This window comes from Camelus ferus, chromosome 2 (assembly GCF_009834535.1).
Source record: "Camelus ferus isolate YT-003-E chromosome 2, BCGSAC_Cfer_1.0, whole genome shotgun sequence".
Taxonomy (NCBI): domain Eukaryota; kingdom Metazoa; phylum Chordata; class Mammalia; order Artiodactyla; family Camelidae; genus Camelus; species Camelus ferus.
The window spans coordinates 11,661,353-11,686,894 of NC_045697.1; the positions used below are offsets into that span (position 1 = coordinate 11,661,353).

Genomic DNA, 25,542 nt, shown 5'->3' on the forward strand with positions numbered 1-25,542 from the left:
ACCCCAGAATGGGTTCCGAGAACTAAATAGAAAGGGAAAGGCCTAGAGGCACCGGCAGAACTCTCCAGAGATAAAAAGGTTGTGGAAGGTGGAGAAGAAACACGAAGAGGGAAAGAAAAAAGACCCCAAATAAGAAAACTTCAGAAGAGGTAGGGCCTAGGAGATTGGTGAATGATGGAGAGAGCTCATAACTTCTTTCCAGCTGGTCCAAGGGAGCAGAGAAATCTGATGATGAAAACTGGTACAAGAGCTGGAAGAAGGGTCAGGAGAAGACACTGCATCTGATGGCCCAGCCTTAGGCCAGAATTAGATGATGGTTCTCCCCAGCCTCGCTCAGAGGTGAGTGACCCACTGATTAGGAAAGAATGTGTTCTGTCATCCCTGCAGGGAAAATGGCTTTTTTTTTTTTTCTTTTTCCAAGCTCTGAAAAAGAATCCCCTCTTCCCACAGGTCTCATTTGCTGCACAGAAAGGCTGTTTTCACTGAGACACATCTGGGCAAACCAGAGCCTTCAACAGCATCTCGTAACAGCACGGGCACTTTATATGGGAGAAATAATGAAACACCTTATTAGCGAAACAAATAGCAAAGTTCAAAAGGACGACTCAGGCAGAGAATGGAGGGAAATTGCTTCCTTCTGCACCCAACCCACAAGCACAGGTCCTTTCCAAACTGGGGGGTCGGGGGGGGGATTTTTTTGGTTGTCTTTTTTGTTTCTGTTTAGAGTTTAATACGTAAGACCATGACCATTGCTGCATTTCATATGCAGCATATGAACATATTCTCCTGTTATTAATTCAGAGTAACAGGTGAATATGTCCTCAGACCATCAAAAGGGACATTCCTTCTTCATCTCACTCATCTTAAAATATAAAGTTTATTTTCTATTAAAAAAGTAATAAATGCACACTATAGGAAAAAAACAGCAGAAGAAAAATGGAACCAACCATTGTCCCGCAATGCAAAAACAATTACTTGTATCTTATAAATCTTCCCAGTCTTTTCATTCCTATATGTGCACTCTTCCATTGTAAATTCTTTCCTGGAAAATCAGTGATCATAGTAGAGCTACTTGGAATTTTTTTCCAAAAGGTATATTGGACATAGGGTATTCTTGGCTGCCCAGCATGTTTCCCCTTCTTTTAATAACTGTGCCCATATTATCTTTGGGATATTACTTTTCTATTGAATATACCTGATGGGAATGCCACTTGGAATGCCTTGTGTTCCCCTAACCATTGGGTAGGGAGTCTGGCCAAGTTAGACCATTTGGATGGTCTTGCTGAAATTTGAACCTTAAACGAAGTGACAGAGAGAGAGAGAAGAAAGAAGGAAAGACAGAGAGAGAGGAATGAAGGAAGGAAGGAGGGAAGGAAGGAAGGAGGGAAGGAAGGAAGGTGAAAGCTCATATATCCCACTGCAATTTCCAAATAAGACCGTTGCATTGTTCTTGCCACCTCTGTATCCAACCCTCCTTCATAAATGCCTTGAATCCTGTGCTTACGTCTCCAAACTTCTAGGCAGTTCTATGAACTCCTCCATGCCTTGTCAGCAAATTTCCTTTTTTTGTTTTTGTTTTTGTTTTTGTTTTTGTTTTTGTTTTTGCTTAAGCAAATGGACTTTTTGCTTAAGTCCATTTCTGTTGCTTGCAGCCAAAGAATTCTGAATGAAAATGTGGCTAAAAAGAGCACAGGGGCCAGGACACAATCAGGAAAAATCTGCCAACTGCTTTGCTATGACTTACAAAGCACTGCCATCCTCCCAGAGTACCACACTGCCTTTAACCAAATTCTCTTCACTTACTCACAGAATCAGTTCTCATGCCAAGATGGTGGTGTGGTAGACTGATTGCTGTGAAGACTGGTTTTTCACCCCTATGTGTAAACATGTTTCCAACAATGTGAGATTTTAGAACCTTGTCTAGAGAGGTGGAGTCTATCTCCCCTATTCCCAAAACTGAGCTGGCCTTGTAACTTGCTTTGGCCGACAAGATGCAGCAGAAGTGAAGCTGTGTACATCCTGAGCCTGGTCCCCAAGAGGCCTTGGGGGCTTCTACTCACTCTTTCAGATACCAGCCTGCTCCAGAAGAATAAGGCTGGTCTAGTCTGCTCGAGTCAGACAAGAGATGTCCTAATCCCACTAGGCTGGAGCCGCCAGCTGACCTTCCTACCAGCTGCAGATCCGTGAGCAAGTCCAGCCAAGATCAGCTAAGCCTGGCCTGGAGCAGCAGGGCTGTCCAGGTGACCTGTAGACTTCTGAGTGGAACAAATGCTACTGTTCTTCATATAAAAAAATAATATAGGGGCAGTGAGAGATATTATATATTACCTGAAGAAAATAGTAAAGGAATATTTTTTGAAAATATCATTTAATTACTTGGGGACAGCCCCCTATCAGTTGAGACTCTCACAGAAATGCCTTAAAACACAGGATACTCCTAATATCTCACTTGCTTTAGTAGCTTGATAAGAATATATATGCTGATGTATTTGGAGTTAATTCTACCATACTGTTGCTGCTTTTTCTATTTCTTTTGAATTCCTTCCTCCTTTTGGATAGATTAAGTGTTCAATTTCCTCCTTTGTTAAATACATATATTTATACATGTACAATATACAATATCTATTCAAATGCATGTAACTTACATATATAATTTATAATCTGTATTTATACATATAATATATGTAGCATCATTCTTTCAGTGGTTACTCTATAAAGACCACCACATGCAAACTTCATTGATTCAAGTCTAATGTAAATGAGAATTTTGCCAGTGGACAACACAAGCAACTTAGAATCCTTGACTTTGTCTCCTTTCCCCCCTCCCACCTTACGTGTGGTGTTTGGTACGTATTTGAGGTTCTGCGTAATGTCATCCTGCTCCAGGAAGGATTTACATTTGCTTTTGTCAGAAACCTAGGCTGAAAAGCCAACCAGAGATTTTCAGAGATTGGGGTGGTTGGAAGCTGGGCTTCAGTCTGTGAGGGCTGGTTTATTTCCAGTTCTCCTTCACTCCTAATGAGAATTTCTCAAGTTCGGCACTACTGACATTTTAGACCAGGTCGTTCTTTGTCATGGGGGAGCCATCCGAGCATCGTAGGATGTTTAATGGCATCCCTGGCCAGTAGAGGGTACTAGTCTAATAGTTGTCTGCTCAGTGGTGACAACCAAAAAGTCTCCAGACATTGTCCAATGTTCCCTGAAGGGGCAAAAACACCCGCATTGAGAACCATTGTCCTAGGCTGTAGACCTGCAGGACCCCCCAAAAGCCTCCAGCCCCTGAGGCCCTCAAAGCTCCACCCACTTCTCAGCCTCTTCATGGCCACGTCAGGATGAAGGGAAAACTGCTCCAACAGAGAGCTCACCCCTCCCAGGTCTTTCCTGTCACAGGTCCTGGGCCAGCAGATTCTCCCCGCATGTGAGCTGCCCCAGTGCCTTCTCACAGCTGTTTGCTCACTTTTCTAGTTCTCAGCAGAAGCACTGATCTGAAGGGACTTAGTTCATCAGTGCAGAACTCAAGACTTAGGGTCACTTGGAAGTAAACTCTTAAATAATTTTAGTTGAATATAGACACACAGGTCTGAAGGTATTCTGCAGAGCTCTTTGGTGCAGGGTACAAACAGGGAATATGTTGCCAGAGATAACAGACCTGGGAGAGGGTCTAGCTCAGTGGGAGAGTGTGAGTTCAGCATGCACGAGGTCCTGGGTTCCATCCCTAGTACTTCCATTAAAAAATGATAATAAAAATTTTTAAATTAATAAATAAAATAAACCTAATCTCCTCCCCCCAAAAAAAGAAAAAGAAAAAAATGATAATAGATTTGATTCTTATCGGAATTTGCAACTGGATCATTCCTCGTGATGGGGCACATCTGTGAGCATTGTAGGATGTTTGCATCCCTGACCCCCTGGTACAGATGATTAAAGTGTATCTGATCTTACAGGAGTCTACCCTCTAGCTGGTATAAGAGTACATGCACATTTTAAAAGCAAAAATAAAAGACTTCAGTTGAGCTACAAAGTACATACACAGACCCTCCGAAAAGCATGTAGTAGAAAACTGGAGGAGATGTTGATTACAAGCTAAATTCAATCCCTTACTTTTTACCAGCTGTGTGACCTTGGCCAAGTCAAGGCTCAGGGTCTTCTGCAAAATGAGACTGTGAAATTAGACAATTCATCACCACAGTCACTTCCAGCCTGACAGACGAGATGTCTATTAGAAAGCAGCTTGTGATAACTGAGTACACCAAATACAGACAAAGGGAAGCAGCATGTTTATGAAAAATCAGTCGCATCTGATTGATCTATTCCCATTTCAAATGACGTGCCTAGCTGAGGAAGTAAAGGAAACCCATCAGACGTGGGGTATCTGGCTTCCAGATAACACCTGACAAAACACATCAAAAAGTCCTTCTGGGGAAATTGGAGAAGCAAGAGCCTGATGAACATACAGCTTCGACACTTTGTAACTAGTTGATTGCTGACACCCAAGAATTCTAATCGGCACAAAGCCGTGGATCTCTAAAGGCAGCCTCTGGTGTTATTCCCCAGGGAAACAGCAGCGTCTTCCCCGCCTGTTGCTGCTCTGTATCCATGGTTTGGATGACAATCAAGAAAGTGTTTCGAATATATGTATGTTTATGCGTGACTCGGATATTGTGCTGTACACCAGAGATAGACACATTGTAATCGACTGTACTGCAATAAAAGTAAACAAATAATAATAATAGTAATAATAGTAATAATAGTAATAATAATAATAATAATAATAATAATAATAATAATAATAATAATAATAATAAAAGAAAGTGTTTCATCAGATGTATGGGTTTTTCAAAGATGGAATTCATAGATAAGGTGAACTCAAAATCATGTGCCTCCAGCTCCCCTTCAAGGGCCACCTTTCTTTTATAAGTGAAATGGTACTCAGTTTCCTTCTTCCTTGTCTGCCTCTGAGCCAGGTCACCCTCTTGCCTGCACCACCACCTGTGCCACGTGGACCCTCTGGCTTACAGAACTCCACTCCACACTTATTCCCCAGAGTACCACTAACACAAGACAATTGTGTGCAGCAGGTTTTACTAAAATTTTGGGGGTAGCAGAGGGTATTTAGAGCATGGAAGAGAAAGCAATTCAAATTTGTTTAGAGTAGCAAAATTATAAGCCTACCTGAAGCATGTTGTAAAGCTGTTTGAAAAGTAACTCAGCAAGTTTCGTGAATGGAAATGTAGTGCTCAAGTCACATATGGCTTTAAAAGGTTGTAACAAATACAAATGAATTAAAAAGAAAAAATAATAATAAAAAATAAAAATAAGGTATTAATCAACCCCCTAGAAAGATACTTTCCATTCCCCGCTGCAAAGAATGACTTCTGGTTTTGAGTCTCCTCCCTTTGCCTCAGCATCCTGCAAAGTCACTCAGGTTCCTCCATCCCCCTTACACACATACCTGGACCCTGATAAGTTCTTGTCTTGGCTGCAACCGGGTGTTTGAAATTCTGCCTCCTTTTACTGCATAAGCATATTCCGATCTCATCTTTATCCTTCCAGTGTATGCCTAGGATGTGCTGGGGAAGCAGTAAGAAGGGGCTTGCATTCTTCAACTAAAAGGTCTACCAAGGAATTTTCCTAAACTATAGACACATCTATCCAAGAGATACATTTTGCCTTTAACATAATGGTGGAATTTAAAAGGTCTTCTCTGACTCTGCGGTTCTGTGATTCCATGGTTTTACCTGATTTGTCTTCACATAGCTAAATGCTTAACAAACAATGAACACAACCCCTCCTCCACCACCCCAGTCACGTATGGGAGGGTTAAGGTTCACAAATTGTGTGGACCAAAGATATCTAGAATACAGTGATGGCTGTCATGCCTTTGCAAATCTCCTTTCTTTGTGCATATGTACAAACCTGAATACTCTCATTCCTATTCAATAAACAGAAGCTTAAAATCCAGTCGAAGCATGAAGCAGTGACAGAGGGTGAAAGAGAGTAAAACTGATTGGGAGGGGAAAAAATATAAGCGCCAATCTACAGCCCAAGGGAGTAAAACGTCCACACCAGAAAAAGGAGTGGTTTAAATTAGATTCGGGTCTTGGGTCCCCAAATACCACTCTCCCCTTTTCCTCCGTGTTTGGTGCTGGCAGGGAGCTGCGAGCAGGCACTGCCAGCAGATATTTGTGTGCTCTGAGTGTTCTGCTGGGGAAACGGGGAGGTATCCAGGCAGATGCTCTAGTAAGTGTGGGTGAGTCTGACGTCAAGTTCATGGTGTTTCCGAGTTCCATCTCTCCAAATCCCATCCAGAATGGACCCACTAACTGAGCCGTGTCCACCTTTGAAGTCTCTCCTGCCCCTTCTATCACAGTAATCTTTCTTTTCTCTGATAAGATACTAACTACTAAATATAAAATAGATAAGCAGCAGGTTCATACTGTACAGCACAGGGAACTATATTCAATATCTTGTAGTAACTTATAATGAAAAAGAATATGAAAAGGAATATACGTACGTATGTGTATGACTGAAATATGATGCTGCACACCAGAAATTGACATAACATTGTAAAATGGCTATGCTTCGAGAAAAAGAAAAAGAAAAGAAAGTCAGCATTTTGAGGGGGAAGAAAGAATTAAAGACTCTCGGAGGTTAAGCCTGGGCCGCCCTGTAAGACAGTATGATGTAGGTGTAGGCTTCCTCTTTGACAGGTGGAGCTTCTCAAAGGCCCCAAGAAGATCTTCTCTCTGTGACCCGCTGGTCATCTCCACCCCAGGCTCAGGGCAGCCAGTGCATGGCCGGCTCTGGAGAAACTGGTCAAGGATTCAGCCCCGCCCACCACCACCGGCTGGTCACACTTCCCATTCATGCATTCTTAGCTGGCACCTTCATTCCTAAGTCTTTCTATCCGAGGCCTTGGCCAGAGGTCCTCAGGTCCCCTGAAGGAAGGAAGAAAGGAAATCCTGAAGCCAAGTTTTTCCACTCTGAGTACCCAGTATATTTCCACTTCTCAGACCTCTTCCGCCTCCCCCTCCCGGATCCCATAAAACTGCTGGAACCTTTTATTCAAAGCTCCCCCCACAACCAGACGGGCCCCCGACGTTTGTGCTGATCAACCTGGCCCTCCACCAGGACACTGCCAAGCTGCAGGGGGAGGGGAGTGGCACCCCTTTCTCCAGTTCAGCCTCTTGTTTATGCCATCACTAGAGTCTTCCCTGTTACTTCCATTTTGGCTCCTTGATGCTTTACTTGGCCACTCCTACACCTGGCAACTCAGGTGCTCCGCTGAGCTCCCGACATAAATAAATAAATAAAATAATCACACAGAATGAAATCAAATATCAAATGGAATTTCTGGTGTTGCTTTAGAATTTTGGCCAAAGCCCAAAGCTGAGAATGAAAGGGGATAAAGAAAGCCCACTGCACTCCCCTGCAAACTCTAACAAAAGGTACAGAGGGGTAGAGTCATCATATCCTAGGAGGCAGCCAGACCGGTCTTTGGTCCTGTGACCCACAGTCCAGTCTTTGGTCCTGTGACTCCCCAGCCGGAGTAGAGGAGGGCAGCCTGGGGAATGGGATGGAACTGCAGGTGGGTAGTGACAGAACCCTCTGGTCCCCAGGGCTGTCACCAGAGCAGAGCATGATGGTGGATTTCCTGGGGGAGATTTCCAGTATCCTGGTGCACAGAGCAGAGAAAGAATCCAAAGGCGAGAGGTTGGCTAGAGCTGCCAGTGATGGTAAAGCAAAGGGAGGGGACTGTGCATGGAGTGTCATAGGACAAGATGCCTGAAGTTCCCAGTGGGCAGAGTGGACAGTGTACACAGCCGCCTGGCCTTAGTCATCTTGAAAAGACTACCCAACCTAGGAGACAGAGGTGATGTGAGGCAAAGCATCTAAAAGGAACCATGGAGCCCAGGAGTCATAGGAACACACGTGGGGAGAGAATTGCAGGAGGGAGGCTCCAGTGAAGGGCTGGAGGGGTCTTTTCTCAAGGAAGAACCCACAATTGTCTATCTTCCCCACAGAGGACATTTAATAGTCAAGAGAACTGCCAACAACACACCAGCTACCCAAAAAAATCTTCTTATGCTTCATTCATTCCTCATCCCTCCTCTTCAGGCTGACTCTGAAAACGTAGCAGAGATCCAGTGGGGAGTAGAAGGGGAAGGTGAAAAATGGAAAATCAGATCACTGCTCCTAACTACATTTGGTCAACAGGATCTTACATCAAGCTTGAGTCTAAAAGAACAGAAAACTCCTTAGACTGGACTATTTCATATCTAAAAACAAGATTATTTGAGACTCAAAAATTATCATACAAGCCATGGAATCTGCTTGCAATATCATCCTTGGCAAATCCTTCCCAAGTAGGTTTGAAGCTGTGACAGGTGAAAAATAAAGTTATTTTCTGATCTTATCTTACCAAATATAGCTTGTTCCAATGCCAGCAAGAGAAGTAAAAAAGAAACTGAGAGGGAGAGAAACAGGGATGATATCTGCTTTAGAAACTGCCACCCAGGAAGGCTGAGGAGGCAATGGGTAGGTGAAAAAGAGCCACCTCTCTGAGGAGGGGTAAAGATCATTCCAGGCTGAGAGAAGGTTATGAGCAAAGGCCCTGAGGCAGAAAAGAGGAAACCATGGAACTATGAGGTCAGGAGCAGAACAGAGCACAGGCATGATGTTGGAGTCAGACTTGTATGAGGTGACATGGTCCATGGTAAAGAGTTTGGTTCAGTTCCCAGGGCATCCAGAGTTTAAGCAGCAAAATGACATAGTACAACTTATATGTTTAAGATCACATTTTACATTGTTTGAAGAACAGATTGAGGGCAAGAGTAAAAGCTGAGGCCTATTAGAAGGATATAATTACGTCATAGAAAAGGCACAATAAATTCTCAGTGGTTGCTCTCCTCAAGTTTACAGACTTTGGAAAATCAGGAAGACTGGTGGCCATGGTACTTCAGCCTTCCTATAACTAAAGCAATCTATTGAAATATAACAACAACAAAAACAAAAACAGAAAAACTCTCTTGCATGAAGATCTGCTGTGCATTTGTAATGAGAGCTATGTAGCACGTTACATGCATGTACATAGATAGTTCCTCTCTCAACCACGGAAGCTCAGAACCAGACTTTATGTTCTAGTGCAGTAATTTTCTCACCTCTTCTCTCTCTCTAGATATACAGTTTCTAACCTGTCCTTAAACATGATTTCAACATGCTAATGCATGCTTTGGTTTCTCATGAACCACTTCAAATCCATTTTAAAGATTTTTTTGGACAACCTGCCACAAAGGGAAGAAGGAGATTTTTTAAAAACAAAATATGCTGCCAATTATAAAAAGAATTTTTGATGATTTTCCTCACCAACAGTTACACTGAGCAATCCACCTTTGGCCTGACCCCTTAGGACAGCTGAGCCACACAGACCAACTGCCAGCCCCTGAAGATGAGATGCAAACAGTGGTGAGACAATTTCCTGGTGTTTGAGACAATTTCCCAGGAAACCCCTCCCATTCGTATGTACTCCAGCCTAATTTTAATAGCTTCTATACATTAAGCACTTGTCCTGTGCCAGGCACCATGCTAAGCACTTTACATATATTATAATAATCCATCATCACAAAAACTCCTTAAGGTAAAAGCTATTATTATATAGCCCTATTTTACAGCTAAAGAAACTGAAGAATGGAGAGTTTCAGTAACATGTCCAAGGTCAGCCAGATGGTCAGTGGTGTCCCTGGTGTTTCCACTCTAAATCCATCTGCCTCTGCTTGACTCCCACCACACCACCCACCCCAGACCAGATGGGATGCCTGTCTATGTCCTCTCTAGCTCATGGGCCTTGTCTGTCAGCCACAGGCACCAGCTTGGTCCTTTGCCTCATGGCCCACCATGTCTCCTATGGGAAATCTCAGGATGGGCTCCAGCCCTAAACCACCACTCTGTGTCCATGGAAGGGCTGATGGGACCAAGAGAGACTGTGGTGGGCTAGGTCAGCTTGTAATGGTTTAAAGGAGTCAGTCATGCGCACTACCTCTCTATTATACATTCAATGACATCATGTTACCAACTTGAAATTAACTACCATGGGAGTATTTACACCACAGAAATTGGCCAACACTACAAATCGGGGCTTTGTTCTAAGGAAAGCCACATTTACCAGTACACCACTTGGGACAGACAATAGAAATCAACATAAAACCATCTTTCAGACAGTTTCTCTCTTATAGTCCTTGATAAACAAGTCACTCTTCATTCCAAGGACCCCATCAAAAGAAATTCAGATGAAGCTGTCCATGTGGGAGCCAGTCCTTCCCAGAAAACAAATATCCTTCCTCAACCTATGCTGCTCTACGTGCTGCATTGCGAGCAACAAGCTAGGAAACTTTTTCATGCTTTCCTACATTCTGTTGAGCTTGCAGTCTTGCTGGAAGGAGGAAACCAGTCTCAGGTGCTGAACATCGAATTGCTTATTGGAACAGCTGCTGCTTTCAGCTGAGTAAGCAGGACGTTCAAGGGTGATGCTTTCCAGCCATGGTGCGGCAGCCAGTTAAAAATTAGTGCTAGGGACAGAAATAAGAAACAAAAGGAAAACCATCTGATGGTTTGACAGGATCCGCAGCCAGAAGACTCCTTTATACTTTTAAACATGCTCTAGGGTGATGGGAAGGATGTGAGCATCAAAATAAGTAAGACCTGCACATGAGCCTTGGCTCTTCCGCTTGCTCCGTGTCCTGACAGGACAAAAAGGTAGGAGAGAAAGAAAAGGTGTATTGGATACAAAGGAGCGATCTCAGGTCTGAAGAGGAAAAGACACTTTGCTATAACAGGAACTCAGCAATGATTTTAGTACAACACTTATTCACTTGCTTATTCAGTATTCACTGGGCACCTGCTGTGTGCCATGAGATACACTAAATGTAGCACAGCTCCTGCCCTCATGGAGCTTACAGTCTCGTGGTGAACAGAAACATTAAGTGTGTAGTACTAATAAGGTGTGATGTTTGCTAGGATAAGGAAAATAAAAAAGCCCCTGGAACATAACAGGGAGGGATTGTGGCTGACCTGCTGCAGGGACCACAGAACAAAGTCGTGCTCACAGAATGAAAGGGCAAAGTGGTGAGAAATGCAGAAGAGATGGGTTGGTTGACAGCACGACCGAGACTCATCACTCTTGCAAGGTCTTGGAAGAGCACTAGAGTGAACCAGAGACTATGGGGTTTGGAACTTGGAGACCTGGTTCACATCCTTACTCTACCTCTGCCAAGCTAAGCAAGTTACTTAACCTCTGTGAGATCAGCATTGGTATCTTTGTATGTACTATATGTGTATACTGACCTTCCGGGCTGACGCTATCTGATTTCAGTTAGTGTGGAGTATAGGACTCACATGGTGCATGTCCTATCGCAGGTGCGCAATAAAAAATAGCTATACATAAAGATTAATCAATGAGAATTTTTTAAATTAAGGCTCTCTTAAACTGCACACACAAGCCACTTGGTGAGTAAGCACCGAAATGCCCATCAGCAGAAGAATTTAATGAGGCTTAGCGGTCCTGTCCTGTAAGGTAACTTGAGAGTTTGCACAGCAAGAGGCTTTGAAAGTGCTTGCATTAAACACATCCGGAGTTATCAGCATTTGTTTTCAGCAACAGCAGGAACATGTACTGTCCTTTTCAAGCTACTGTGTCTTGCTTTACTCAAAATGTAATTCCCACCCGCAGTGAGTCTATTCCCAGACTTTCCCAGGTGAGTTTCCATTTCATTCTTTTCAATAAATAGCAATTGGATAAATGTGTTTCCCTTTGTTTACAAAGCCTTTTTTCAAACAAATTTATGAAGTGAGGGCTGGTTGCGGGGTGGGGGGAATCCATTGTCTGATGACATGTGCCAACTTCATGTTTGGGAAAACATGATCATTAGAAAGACTTAAATCCTCCTAAAAGCTTAAGTTGGGAATGGATCAATTCAGTCACTAACAATCACTTCCCTGAAATGTGCCACCTTGTTCTTCATCTCTCTGGTGATGCATCTAAATGTTTTTGTTTGTTTGGTTTGGTTGTTTGGGGGGTAGGGGAGGTAATTAGGTTTGTTTGCTTGTTTGTTTTAGTGGAGGTACTAGGGATTGAACCCAGGACCTTGTGCATGCTAGGTGTGCACTCTACCACTGAGGTATACCCTCCCGTGAAATGTTAGTCTTCAATATTTCTATACACTGGATTTGCAACGGGGGTGATAGGCCATGATGCGTTGTCTCCTTTGTACTTTTACTCACCTTTGGTGTAAATTATCAAAGAAGATAACAAAACGCAAGTTGATTGGCCTCTCCACTGTAATTTAGCAAGGCAGATCATAATGCCTTTGGTCCTTGGCCAACATGCCAGGGAGCTGTTTTCACATATTAATGTGACATGACTTGGAGGGTCATAATAACTATGACAAGATAAAGGGAATTAGTTAAAACTTAAATTAAAACCACATAGATAACGAGTAGAACACTGTATGTTTAGTGACTTGACTTCTTTGTTGCTGGATTGGCCAAAAAAAAAAAAAAAGGTGCTTTGCAAAAAGCACAAGGGCCCCAATTAATAAAGAGCATTTTACCCCAGTCTGAAATCATCAGATCAAAATCAGAATCAAAGCGAAATGAAATTGGCAATTCTGGTATCTATCAGCCCCATCCCAGCCCACACAAGACAGTAAGAGAAGAAGGGCGGAGTTCTGGTCAACACAGAGATTGGCAGCACTAATTCAGTGGTTGCAACATTGTAATATGCTTATTAAAATGATGCTTCTTGGGATCCAATCCCAGACATTCTGATCTGCTGAGCCTGGTGTGACGGGCCTGAAGTCTTCACCTTCAGCTAGCCTATTTCAGTGTTAAAAGTACTTCCAATAAATAGATGATGTAGTGAGATACTATATTATATAAATATCCTGCTCTGCACTAAAATTTTACCCCCCAGTTTTAGCATCCATGGATGAGCCTTACCTGAACCAATTATTACTATCATGGTTGCAAAACAGTGATTTTTTTCTAACCCCTATATTTATTAGTTGCTATTTATTATTTGTTTCTCCATATATATTAGGTAGGATGTATTATTTCTTTCTTGTCCCTTTCCACATTTATTAGTTGGGATTTTCCTATAGGGAAGAGCTCTCCCATTGATGGAGTATGGGTACTTACTTTATTCCGTGGGTGACTGATCCATTACCATGGCTTATTTTTAATGCTCACCTTGCCCCATATTTGAGCAGAGGTAGCCCCTCCAAGCTGGCTCCTGGAAACTTGTAGGCACATCCTTACTTTCTGAGCAGCAAGATATTCCAGGCTTATCTGTACTTTCCTGCCCAGCCCTGGAATCAGACATTTCTCTGAGCAGCCTTCATTCCTCTTAGTGGGTGGGGAACAGTATTTGAAAATAAATTAAAGCACCAAGAAGGACCCAGCATCATTTTTGTGGTATTCTAGCCCGACATGCATATCGTAAATCTAATTGTGAGGAAACATCAGACAAACTAAAACCGAGACGTCCTCCACCAAACGAGAAGCCTGTGCCCTTCAAAAATGTCAGTGCTCAGAAAGGCAGAGGAAGGGAGACTAAAGGGACACAGTGACCAAATGTAACACCTGATACTGGTTTATATATTGATCAGAATCTTCTAAAATGCTATCTGATGAACATTTGGGGGACAATTTGAATTGGGGTAGCATTTGCATAAGGACTGTAGATTAGATAAAGTTTTCCTAGTACTAAATTTTTTTATTTTGATGATAAATGTTGTAATATGTGGTAAAGGGTGTGTAGAAATTCTTATGCTGTTCTTGCAACTTTTCTGTCAGTTTAAATTTATTTCCAAGTATAAAGTTTTTATTTAAAAAAAAAATGGGAAATATGGCATCAAGACAAGTTTCCTGAAATGTGCTGCTGGTCCACATATGAACGATGATTTACTCAAGCAGACAGATTTTCAGGTAATAAATATAATTATTAGATATAGCAAGCACATCTAACCCATAATTTCACACATATTAGTACTTAGTGGGGGCTATTTAAAGGAGTTGATTTAAAGGGGAAATGTCAGTAAATAATAGTGTAGCTGCTAGAAAATCCCTTAGGAGTCTTGTTGAAATGCAGATTCTGATTTAGCAGGTAGCGGTGGGGCCTCAGATGCAGCATTTCTGAAAAGCTCCCGAGTGATGCTGACACAGCTGGTCTATGGACCACTCTCAGAGTAGCTAGAACTTAAGGCACTGCAGAGAATGGCTACCCACTGCACATTCTTAGGATTTTGTTTCTCTCTGTCGTATGCCTTACCACTTATTCGTTTTCTAAAGGGGCTGTTCTCTGAAAGGGGTTGCTAAGAAAAGCCAATCAAAAGAAGACCAAAAAAAAAAAAAAAAAAAAGAAGAAGAAGAAGTCTAAGAAATTCACAGCTCTACACTAGAGGTTGATTAGGGTTAAAAGGAGATATATTTAAATCTAATTAAGATAAAGGATTCCTCCTTAGGCTGAGAGATACTCCAAGAGTAAAAACTCCGAGGACACGTCGACTTCCGTCAGATTCCTGTCAGAAAAATGTTCCATCAAGGAAGCATACTGACAGCCTTGAAGAGTGACAGTCCTAACTGGAATTCTGCAGGCAATTTTAATATCATAAAACTCAGGAAATAATAATAATACCTTAATACTGATCAATTGTTTTAAATTTTATAAAACTCTTTTGCAGGCATTAATGCCTCCCAGTCCTCACTTCTTAAAACTTATTGCTCCCACCAAACTGAAGGCTAAGGACTCCTTCAGAGTAGGGATTATGCCTGGTTCACATTTGTATCCCCAACACTTGGCAAAGATGTGACATGCCACAGGATTCTGACAAATGTTGGTGTGAAAAGAGTTTTTCCCCTAGTCCTCAAATACATAACAGCACACTTCATTGAGCTGAAGTTACCATCAATTATTATGATACACTATTGTTTTACATTTTCTAAGAAAAAAAAGTTGCCATTTAAACCCTGTGTGCCATTGATTGTAAGATACACCCCAATTTCAAAGAGGCTAAAATGTGGGGGAGAAATGTGCATTTTAGGATTGACAGACTGCAGTAATGCAGACAGGAAACAGATAACGGCCAAACATTAGGGTTGCTGAAGATACCATAGGGAGGGAGGGAGACAAATAGGAACCGGGAGATGTTTCTTTATAACACAGAATGTATCACAGATTCAATGACTTTGGGCAGGTGGGAATTTTTCTCAGATAGTAGTCAGGTTGGCAGCCATATTTTCTCAGGAAAAGCATTGTTGGACTCCCATCTTTACAGGAAAAAGCACAGACCAAGTGAATAGCAAAATCCATGAGGAGGAGGTAGGGAGAAGAGGGAGGAGGAGGAGGAGTAGAGAAGGAGAAGGGGAGGAAGCAGGGAGGAGGGAAGTGAGGAGGAAGAGGAAGAGGAGGAGAAAAGGAAGGGATGTCATCATTGTCTTGTTACACAAGTCTGTGTAGTAGCTATCTGGGGAGCCCAGTGCTATAGAAATCCAGTGAGTGAGGATGCTTGGAGCAATTGCAGAGAACGAGACTAAGAATTCTCAGCCCCTGGTAGAAAAGCCTTGATTTGGGGCAGACACCTTTCTTCCATGGGTCAAAGAACCATTTTTTTGTGTTGTCAAAGGAGGCTCTCTCAACAGGTGATCATATTCAACGCCAGACTCTAGGACCCAGTGGGACAAATGAAGAAATCTGAATGGCCCCCGAATGAGGTCATCCCTACCTGGGTCAGCTGCTTGTCACCAAAACTCAGAGTGATGGCCACACCCCATCCTTCTCTGCAGCTTCCTTTATTTGAGTTGAAAGGGCATTTGTTGAGCTTCTTCCCTTAAGCAATGATCTTGGGCAAGTTACTCTGTGCCTCAGTTTCCTTGTGTATAAAATGGTGAGAGTAATAGTACTCACCTCACCTTGATGTGAGGATGAAACCAGTTAATACGTGAAAACCTTTGGAACAGTGCCTGGCATAAGGCAATCACTCATTGAATGTCAGTTACTTTTATCATTATTATCTGAAATATAATTGTACATAATTGACGCAACAAGATGACTCCATGCTGGACCAGTGACCATGCAATAGTTTGCATGGGCTGGCAGGGTTCCCAAATTCTTATCCCAAATTAAAAAAAAAAATAGACTTCCACAGACTACAGGGAAATGAAAACAAACAGACAAATGACAACTGCTAGAAAGAGTCCAGTTCCAGAAAACCGGGAGCATGAACTTGCAAGAACCATGACCATGCCACTTCCCACGAAGCCACCCTGCAGCCGGGAAACCAAGCTGCTGGTGGCCCCACCCACATCACCGCAGCTCTGAGGATGCAGATTGTGTGCTGTATAATCTGTCTTGTGCACAAAAACATTAACCTCTGGAATTAAATGTGTCTGTTAATAAACCAACCTGCCGCTCACACGGCCAGCCCCCTGGCGGCGTCCCCCCTCCAGAGCTGCACTGCAGGTACATCTCATTTGTCAGCTGGTTCAACTGCTTCCACATGATGTTATTTGGAAATGTGAAAGATCCCAAATTATCTTATCCCGAGGTGACAAATCAAGTGCAGGGCCCACAAGCCCAGACTGTTTACACGCCAAATAAACAAAATGCAGCAGAAGTGAGGGTATCAATCTCCTAACAGTTTAGGGGAAACAAGTTTATTTCTTATCTGAAAGATTAATGTACCAGGCTGTAACCTCACCTCTAATTGTGGCTGCGCAGAAATTAGGTGCTATTTTTCACCTGTTCTGCAGTAACATCGTAATGTCATGTCACGAAAGTCCATAAAGAAAGGGTCTACACTTACCTGTGGAATTCTTTCAAATACCCGGTGACTGATCATTAATGCAAAATTATTAATTTTTTTCTCAGATATATTTCTGTTTTTAAATATCTATATATATAAAGAAGAGCCAAACTAATAAAAATATCTTCTTACAAAATAAGACTTCACTTTCCTATGATAGACAACTATAAAGAATATTTATTTATATAGCTTATTACCGGTATGTTTTTAAAGCTATTGGTCCTGTATATCTCTCTGACATTTTGCTGAAGTTACTTGCTCCAAATCCTCCTCTATTTATTTCTTCCGCTTGATTCCCACTGCTTCCCTATCTGAGCTGGGACCAAACCCTTGAAAAGCTGGGGTGAGGAAGGAGACGAGGCAGAGGCGGGGGTGAGGAGGGAGACCTTGGCTGCCTTTAGGACAGATAACCACTGGAGCAGACTGAGTGCTTTTGGAGGCTCAATCACAAAGCACAGCACCTGTTCTATCTCAGAATTCTGTACAAAAATGTTGTATATTTAATAAAACTTCACATGGTTAAAAATAATCATACCCAGGGAGCTTCTTTCCACATGGAATGTATAATGTGTTTTTCCTTAGAACTCCCGATTCCACCCACAAGACCCTGAGCAAGTACAGGGGAGAGATTCATCCTGAGGAAAATCAATTTGGTGGCAATGCCTAGAGAAGCAACGGCAACATTTCCCAAGAATCCCCAACTGGGAGGGAGGCTGGAGCCTTGGGCCATGTCTACACTGCTGATTTGGACAGTGGAATTTGGGTCCAAGTTCAAGTTGGATCAACCATACAACATTCACATGGAAACTAAATTGAAAGAAAATGATAACGCATCAGATAATGAACCAACACCGGAAGTTCAGCCATTAGTCTGGGTGATGAACTGTGCTCATCCGACAACCCAAGAAACTCTAGACTAGGCACATCCAGGTGAAATGATCCTTTGGAGTGTGTGTGTTTTATTTTTCAATTGAGATATAGTTCTGTGTCTAAATATCCAAGTAATGCATAGTCAACACATAGCAAACATTCATGATATGTTATATGTAAAATGGGCCTTTTTACTAAGGGGTGGATGATCAAATGACCACAGGACAGTTTCATTAAAGAGGAAACTAAAAACGAGGAGAGGGGCCCAGAACCCACTATTTCCTTTTTGTGAACGCTTGACTTCCTGCACCAAGGAAGACTTCAACAAGTAGAAGGAAAGCCACCACCAAAGATTTCTGATTGTCCCCCTGAAGCTCTGGCCTGGGAAGCCCTCGGGTGTTGCTAGCTCGAACACTTTGGCCAAGCCTTTCCTGGTCTTTTGCTTATTGGTAAAGAACACAAGGTCTGATTCTGCTACTGAGAGCAGAGAAAAGCATTCAAGTAGTGATTCCCTTTGTCCATGGCCATGACATCTTCCCAGGGACTAGAAAGACTTAAAGAGAAATCCATGGAGTGAGTATCTTCCTTTCTTCTACCAGCAAGACCAAACCAAGACAAGGGCTTAATTCTTTACAATAACGACAGTAAGGAACCATATTTAAGACCTACATAAAAGCACTGGGACAAGTGCCTCCCTGAAAGAATAAGAAGACATCATGCAGCTTAATGGGGAAGGAAGATCTGGGAGCAAATAATTAAATATACCAGGTTAAGTGTTCCACTCAGATAAATGAAAAGTGCTATGTAACATGAAAAAGAGGTCCACCACCCCTATACAGAAATCACGCAAGCCTCCCTGAAAAGATGTCATCGATGTGGGTCATAAACGACAAGCAAGGACTGGTCAGCTGGAGAAGCAGGGGAAGGACATTCCATTATAATGAAACTGCACTGCAAAGGCATCAAGATATCTGAATGCAGAGTGCAGTCCATGTCTCTGAACAGGAAGCAGTATGGAAGTGCAAACACACAGTGAAACCAGAAAGTCAGAGAAGGACAGGCTCTCGGCTCTTACCCACCATGCTGACGAGCATGGCGTCATCCTGGGGATGAAGTGGGAAGCCAGTGGAAATTTTAAATCAGAGGAGCAATAAAGTGAGATTGGACCACTGGGGGCTATGCGGAGGATGAAACAAAGGAGAGGAAAACATTTATGGGTGCTTCTGTAATTGTCTAGGTAGGAGATGATACAGGGCTGATTTGAAGTTTTAGCAGTAGGGCTGAACAGGAGCAAATCAGAAAGACATTTCTGATTTAGAATTGTAGAACACATTGGACAATTAAATAGGGAGAACAAAGGAGGAGAGGAGAAGAGGGTGATATCAAGATTTTTATCTTGAATTGTTGGGTGGAAATTGATATCATTAATCAGGAAGAAACAGGTTTGGACAGATTGGGTTTGAGATGCCAAAGGGAAGTCAAGCATTCATGTCCAATAAAGAAAATGGGAAATATCATCTGTAGTGGGTTCTTACGACCTATTTAGTTCCCAAAATGTTTAGAAAGCTTGACAAGTATTCAGAGAGAGTGAAAAATATAGTCTATGCCCTCTTGGAACTTATATTTCTAGAGAACTTCAACTAAAATTTTTGCCCATTCAAATCCTCTCCAAGCTCCCACTTTCCTTCAAGGCAAAGGTCAGTTCGCATCTGCAGGAGGCTTCCTTCTATTCCCAGATCTCATAGTTATCTCTCCCTCCTCTGAACCCTGCTGTCAAAGTGCATGTTGACAATGCCTTTCCTTTGATATTTATATAAGCCTTGTGCCTAATTTTGTCAGTTAAGTTTTCACAAATATGTGCCTTGCTCTTTCCAAATAAATTGGGACTATCTCCAAAAGGCCAGCACTATGCTTCTTTCTTCTTCTTTCACCTCTAAAGACCTTGCATATTTAGAAGATGCTCACAGATGACACATCAACAAATGCTCGGCTAACCACTGTTCAAGGCTGGAAAACTGTGTTTTGTAGGTAATCCCTAGTTAAGATGTATTCATTTTTATCTACTCACTTGCCACAGTGATTTCAATCATTCTTCACATATTCTGTGTGCCTACAAAGTACTAGAAGTTATATTCAAGGCTTCAAGGAACTTACAGCCTATGGATGGACAGAGTGAACTAAATTTGAAATTGTGTTGTGGCATGAACTTCACTAAAAAATTAAAATAAAAAAGACCTTGCATGATGTCCATTAGAAAGTGGCAGCTTAGCTGAGCCAGATTTCCTGGTCCTGAATCTCAACTTTTTCACTAACTTGTTGCCTTGGGCAAGTTACTTGCTCTCTGTCTCAATTTCTTCACGTAAAAATGAAGACAATAACCGTATTTATTTCATGAAGTTGCTATGAAAATTAAGTGAGACAGCAAGTGCAAAGCTCTTCCTAATTTCCCAGGGTACAGCAAGAATTCAACCCACATTGTGTCAGAATAAGTCAGGATGCGCTATGTTAACAAACAAGCCCAGTGTTTCAGTGCTTTAAAACTAATTGGCAGTGGGCAGAAGAGGCAGAATGGGGGAGCAGAAAGAGAGAGAGAGAAGGCAGATGGGATGGTGGGCACTGAGTACACCAGGGGAGGGCCCTGATCACAGGGGGACTCAACCAACCCTGGAGAACAGAACATGGTTGATGGCGCACCTGTCCCCATGAATCTTGCTTCTTAGGTAATATTTTTGGTGATTTCCACTCCCACCCCAGAACTGATTTAGGAGCTGGACTTCATGTCTGGATTGACATGTAAAAAGAGAAGCTGCATGAAAAGAAGGAAGCAGGAGGCAGATAGTCAGAACATCACCCAGTTTTATCCTGATCTCCACGGGGCAGGACAAGGAGAAGCCAGCTCACATCTGGTTGAGAGATCTCTCTCTGTCTCTCTGTCTCTCTCCCTCTCTCCCTCTCTCTCTCATGTACACCTAAGATGGCCTCCTTTAGGATAAATTTCCAAAACTGGAATGACTGGATAAAAAGTTAAACACATGTTTAAGGTAATTGATGTCTAGCAATTCATTTTCCCATTTTTTTTTCCAGTGGGAAATTCTAAAGAATAAAGCAGTATTGTCCTTAGAAATGGTTGTCTTGGATTACAAATTCTAGTTCCTTTGGGTTAAAAGTCATCCCTCTTATAGACTTTAAAACTACACACACCATAAGTCCTTAGTAAACGACGATTAAATTAAATTCCTAGCACTCCCGGTGCTTAATACTAGCCATTTTTTATATAGACTTTTTATTTCCCTATCTCTAAGAAGGCTGCAATATGTCTTGATTTTTTAGATCTTAAGTCCCTCTTCCCCTGACTATAAATATCTCAAGTCTTCAAAATCATGTTGTGTATGTTACAAAAATCTTGGTTCTGTGAATTTTCTAATTCTGTTAAAGTCTTGTATTTTAAAGCATCTTAACATATATACTCCTGACTAGCATAATAAATTCACAATGACATTCAAGTAAGATTTTGCTTGTGTTTAGTTTTTTAAAATGTAAAATTATTTGGGCCCATTACTTCTTTTTTTGGTACCTAAATTGATTCTTGTCATTAATGTATTTCATTAGAAATCCAGCCAATATCATAATTTACCATATGGTTGACAGAAGCAAAAATAATAATAATAATTTCAGAATTTGTCCAAGTGCCATATTTTGGAGTCTGTTGACCCAAGTTAAAAAAGAAATTAGCTCTGAGACAAAAAAAAAAAAAAATTTAACCTGTACTAATCCACCAAATAGCCATTTCACCCTCTATTTACACTTTGTCAATACATTAAAGTTCTTTTAATCAAAATTATTCTGATTCTGCCACTGATCACTTGGCCTGACACACCTGTGGCTGAGTTAGTCTGCCCCTGTGTTTCCAAGGTTACAGCAATGTCACTTTTAGAAACTTTAGAAACTTATTCTACATCTATACTCCCACAAAGATTCGTGTACAAGAAGGTTTATTATGGCATTGTTTGTAATATCAAAAGGCAGGAAACTACGTAAATCTCCAACATTTGGGGGTTAGTTCAATAAATTAAATAAGTTGCAGCCAATTAGAAAAAAAAGAATGAGATACAACTACATGAGCCAATACAGAATGAATTCTAAGATACAGTTTAAGTAAATAAAGCAAACTGCAGAACACTATGTATAATGTGAATTTTATAGGCTTAAAGTATCTCACTCATAACTTTTTATTTTATTTAATATTTATTATTTAACTTAAAATAATTTATTCTTATTATTTAACTCATAACAATTGTTTCTTCTGGGGAAGGCAGTAGGAGATATGCTTTCAAGATGGAAGGAAATCTTACTTTTCATTGAAATGTTTTTATTTTTTACCATGAACATATATTAATTTTTACTTGAAAGTAGACAATAAAATGTGGGGAAGAAAAAATTTGGGGTCTATATTTCATGAAAACAATCAAAACCCCTATCAATTTTAGTTCATGGTAATCAATACTTCAAGTTGCAGATTAGCTACTACTTTCTCTCTAACCCTAGCAGCAGCATTTCAACATCTCACCAAACCTTCCTAAGAGTTTTAACCTCATGCCAAACAGTTGTTTATTCAGTCATTCATTCACTGAATCACTCAATTCATCCTAACTGTGGGTTTGCACTAGGCCAGGCCCCAGGCTGGGATGTAGCTGTCAGCAAGAACAAAGACAGGTGCTCGCTTCGGCAGCACACGTACTAAAATTGGAACAATACAGAGAAGATTAGCATGGCCCCTGAGCAAGGATGACATGCAAATTCATGAAGTGTTCCATATTTTTTAAAAGGACACTATGAACTCATCTACAAAACAGAAACAGACTCACAGACATAGTCAACAATCTTATGGTTACTGGGGAAAGGGGGTGGGAAGGGATAAATTTGAGAATTTGAGATTTACAAATGTTAGCCACTATATATAAAAATAGATTTTTTAAAAGTTTCTGCTGTAGAGCACAGGGAACTATGTTCAATATCTTGCAATCACCTTTAATGAAAAAGAGCATGAGAATGAATACATGTATGTACATGCATGACTGGGACATTGTGCTATGCACCAGAAATTGACACATTGTAACTGACTGTACTTCAATTAAAAAAAAAAGAACAAAGACAGATCAGACCTCCTTGAGCTTCTGCTCTAGCTGTAAAGACAACCTTCAGTGTAAGTAACTGGACATTTGTTGACGAGCACTGAGGGAACATTTGGAGGGGCTTATGGAGGGTCTCCGTGTCAGGGAAAACCTCTAAGGAAGGGATGTTTAAGCTGATATCCATAAGATATGTGGTTTACCAGGTGACCAGGGAGAGTAAGTCTTGCTCCAAGAAGAGATGGGCTGATAGTCTTTAAGAGACAGCTCCAGGTAAGAGATAGCTCTCCTTGGAGAGACTGGTGGATATTAAGTTCAGAGGAAAGGATGGGGAGTGATGAGGCTGGAAAGACCATCAGGGAGCAGGTCTGGGAGAACTGGACAAGGTTAGGAATCCTAGACCTCACTCTAATGACAGGATATTAGGCATGTGTATTAGTTTCCTACAGCTGCTATAACAAACTATCACAAACTGGGTGGCTTAAAACAACAGAAATTTATTCCTGCACAGTTCTGGAGGCTAAAAGCCTGAAACCCTGGTGTCCAAGGAGCCATGCTCTCTCTGCATGCTCTAAGGGAAGATCCTTCCCAGCCTCTTCCTAACTCTCAGTGGTTACCAGCAATCTTTGGGGTCCCTTGTCTTGTAGACACATTACCCCCATCTCTACTTCTGTCACCATCTGGCCTTCCTTTGTACATCTGTGTCTCTGTGCCCAGATGTCCCTCTTCTTACAAGGACACTGGTCACACTGGATTTAAGGCTCACCCTGATCCAGGATGATTTTATCTTAGTTTGATTACACCCCTATCTCCAAATAAGGTCATAGTCACAGATTCCACATGGACGTGAATTTTGGGAGGACACCGTTCATCCTAGTGTAACAGGAAAATGATATAATCTGATTTATATTTTAGGAGAACTTCTGAAGATGATAAGGGTAAAGAGAGAGGGAGGAAGACCAGGAGGGTAGAGATGAACTTCATAGACGTCTTTACTGTTTTTGAAACATAAGGTTTATGGTGAGGTCCTACAGGTGTCAGACATTGAGCAAAGAGCTGCTTCCATGTCATCTCGTTCAGTGTTCACCCAGCCCTGTGAAGAAAGTCAGAGAGCTGACTTCACCTGTCCACGATCACACAGCAACATTTCAAACCTGGATCAGGCTGGCTCTGGAATCCATAAGCTTTCCATCACCCCAGGCTCAAATCTGAGGACTTGATGAAGGCAATGGAAATCCTTTCACGTGGGTTTCGAGGAGTTGGAAACGTCAGCGCACTAACAGGTTCCATTTGCGAGCACACTTCCTATTCCTTATGCACAGCCAGGGCAAAAGGTGAACAGCTAACATGTCCTAAAGGGCAGTCATGTTGTAACGTGAGGGAATCTGATGGTTCCAATCACACCGCACCATGTCCATTGATTCAACACTAGGGCAGAAATGCTCTTGTTTTTTTTAAAAAAAAAAAAAAGGAGACAAGTAAAATCTGTGCTTCACAAACACTAGCCCATATTAAAATAAGCCTGATTTTTTTTCGTAAGAGGAAGAAACTTGAAGCCATTATCTGAAAACTCAGACAACAGAAATGAATTCAGAGGAAAAAGAGATTAATTGGTGGGAATTGTTCAGACCAATAGCTCATATTGATCAGAAGCACAGACGGCCAGATCTTCTCCTTGGCTGTTTTGCCTCCATAGCCCACAATTTTAAAGATGGACTGAAATTTTAAGAAAAGACTATGAAGACCATGATTACTCTCCCTTGAGTTCAGTACTTCTCAAGGGGCCGGGGGAGCGGGGCAGGGGTGGAATGATTATTTTTCTGGGCGTAAGTTACAGCTTTCGTCACCCATCACAATTTTGTCATCTCAAAATCTGATCAGAGCACCCAGCTCTCAGTTTTCTATTTTTGTTTGTCTTTTCTCTGCAATATTAAAAGAGAAAGAAAGGGAGGGAAGGAAGGAGGGAGAGGGAAAAGGAAGAAAGAAAGGAAAAAACTGTGAGAAAGTAAACATGAACTCCAAAAGGGAGCAGAAAACAATGATCCAATCAATTACCCTGATGTTCATTACTGGTTAGAAAATAAAAATAATAAAAATTAAAATGTTAAATCAAGCTTCTCTTTTAAAAATTGTTTCCTAAAAATAAAGCATAGATGTGTTTAAAAGCAATTAATACGCAATTTTTATCTAGGAAGTGAGTGATTTTTGTGCAAAGAGGGAAAAAAGGCTCCAGGCTTTGCCTCATCTCCTAGAAGCATCCCATATTCTTAGATGTGACGTTGCCTTGGTAACCACAACTTGGTGACCTCGTTATTTCAACCTAATCCTGCTTTGAAATTATAGTTGCTCCACCCTTTTGCCTGGCTAGCCTGATAACATAATCATTGTAAATGAGGATGGGAAAAAAACAGCAGGATACAGTCCCTCCGGTGACACAGGACCCAGCTCACCTTATCATGGAAATAGACGAACAATTAAATGGCATGAATCGAAAACCCTAAAAGTGGATTTTCTTATTTTTGTATGGTTCGTTATGCTTATTTTCAAAGCCTACCAGTTGATTCGATGTAGCAGGGTATCCTGATAGCACTCTATGAAAATGGAAATTTCCTATTTGTGTTAAAAGGAAAAATAAAAGAGAGCCAAATGGTCAAAGGTGAAGTTCTTAATTATGTGTTTGTTTTGCC

The 25,542-nt window shown here is 41.5% G+C and overlaps 1 non-coding gene across 1 annotated transcript; it reads left to right on the plus strand.

Annotated features, from left to right (window-relative positions):
• Positions 1-22,439: 22,439 nt before the first annotated feature.
• On the plus strand, positions 22,440-22,546 carry LOC116659403. Its single transcript, XR_004314780.1, has one exon. It is a non-coding gene; the product is annotated as a U6 spliceosomal RNA (small nuclear RNA).
• Positions 22,547-25,542: the final 2,996 nt, after the last annotated feature.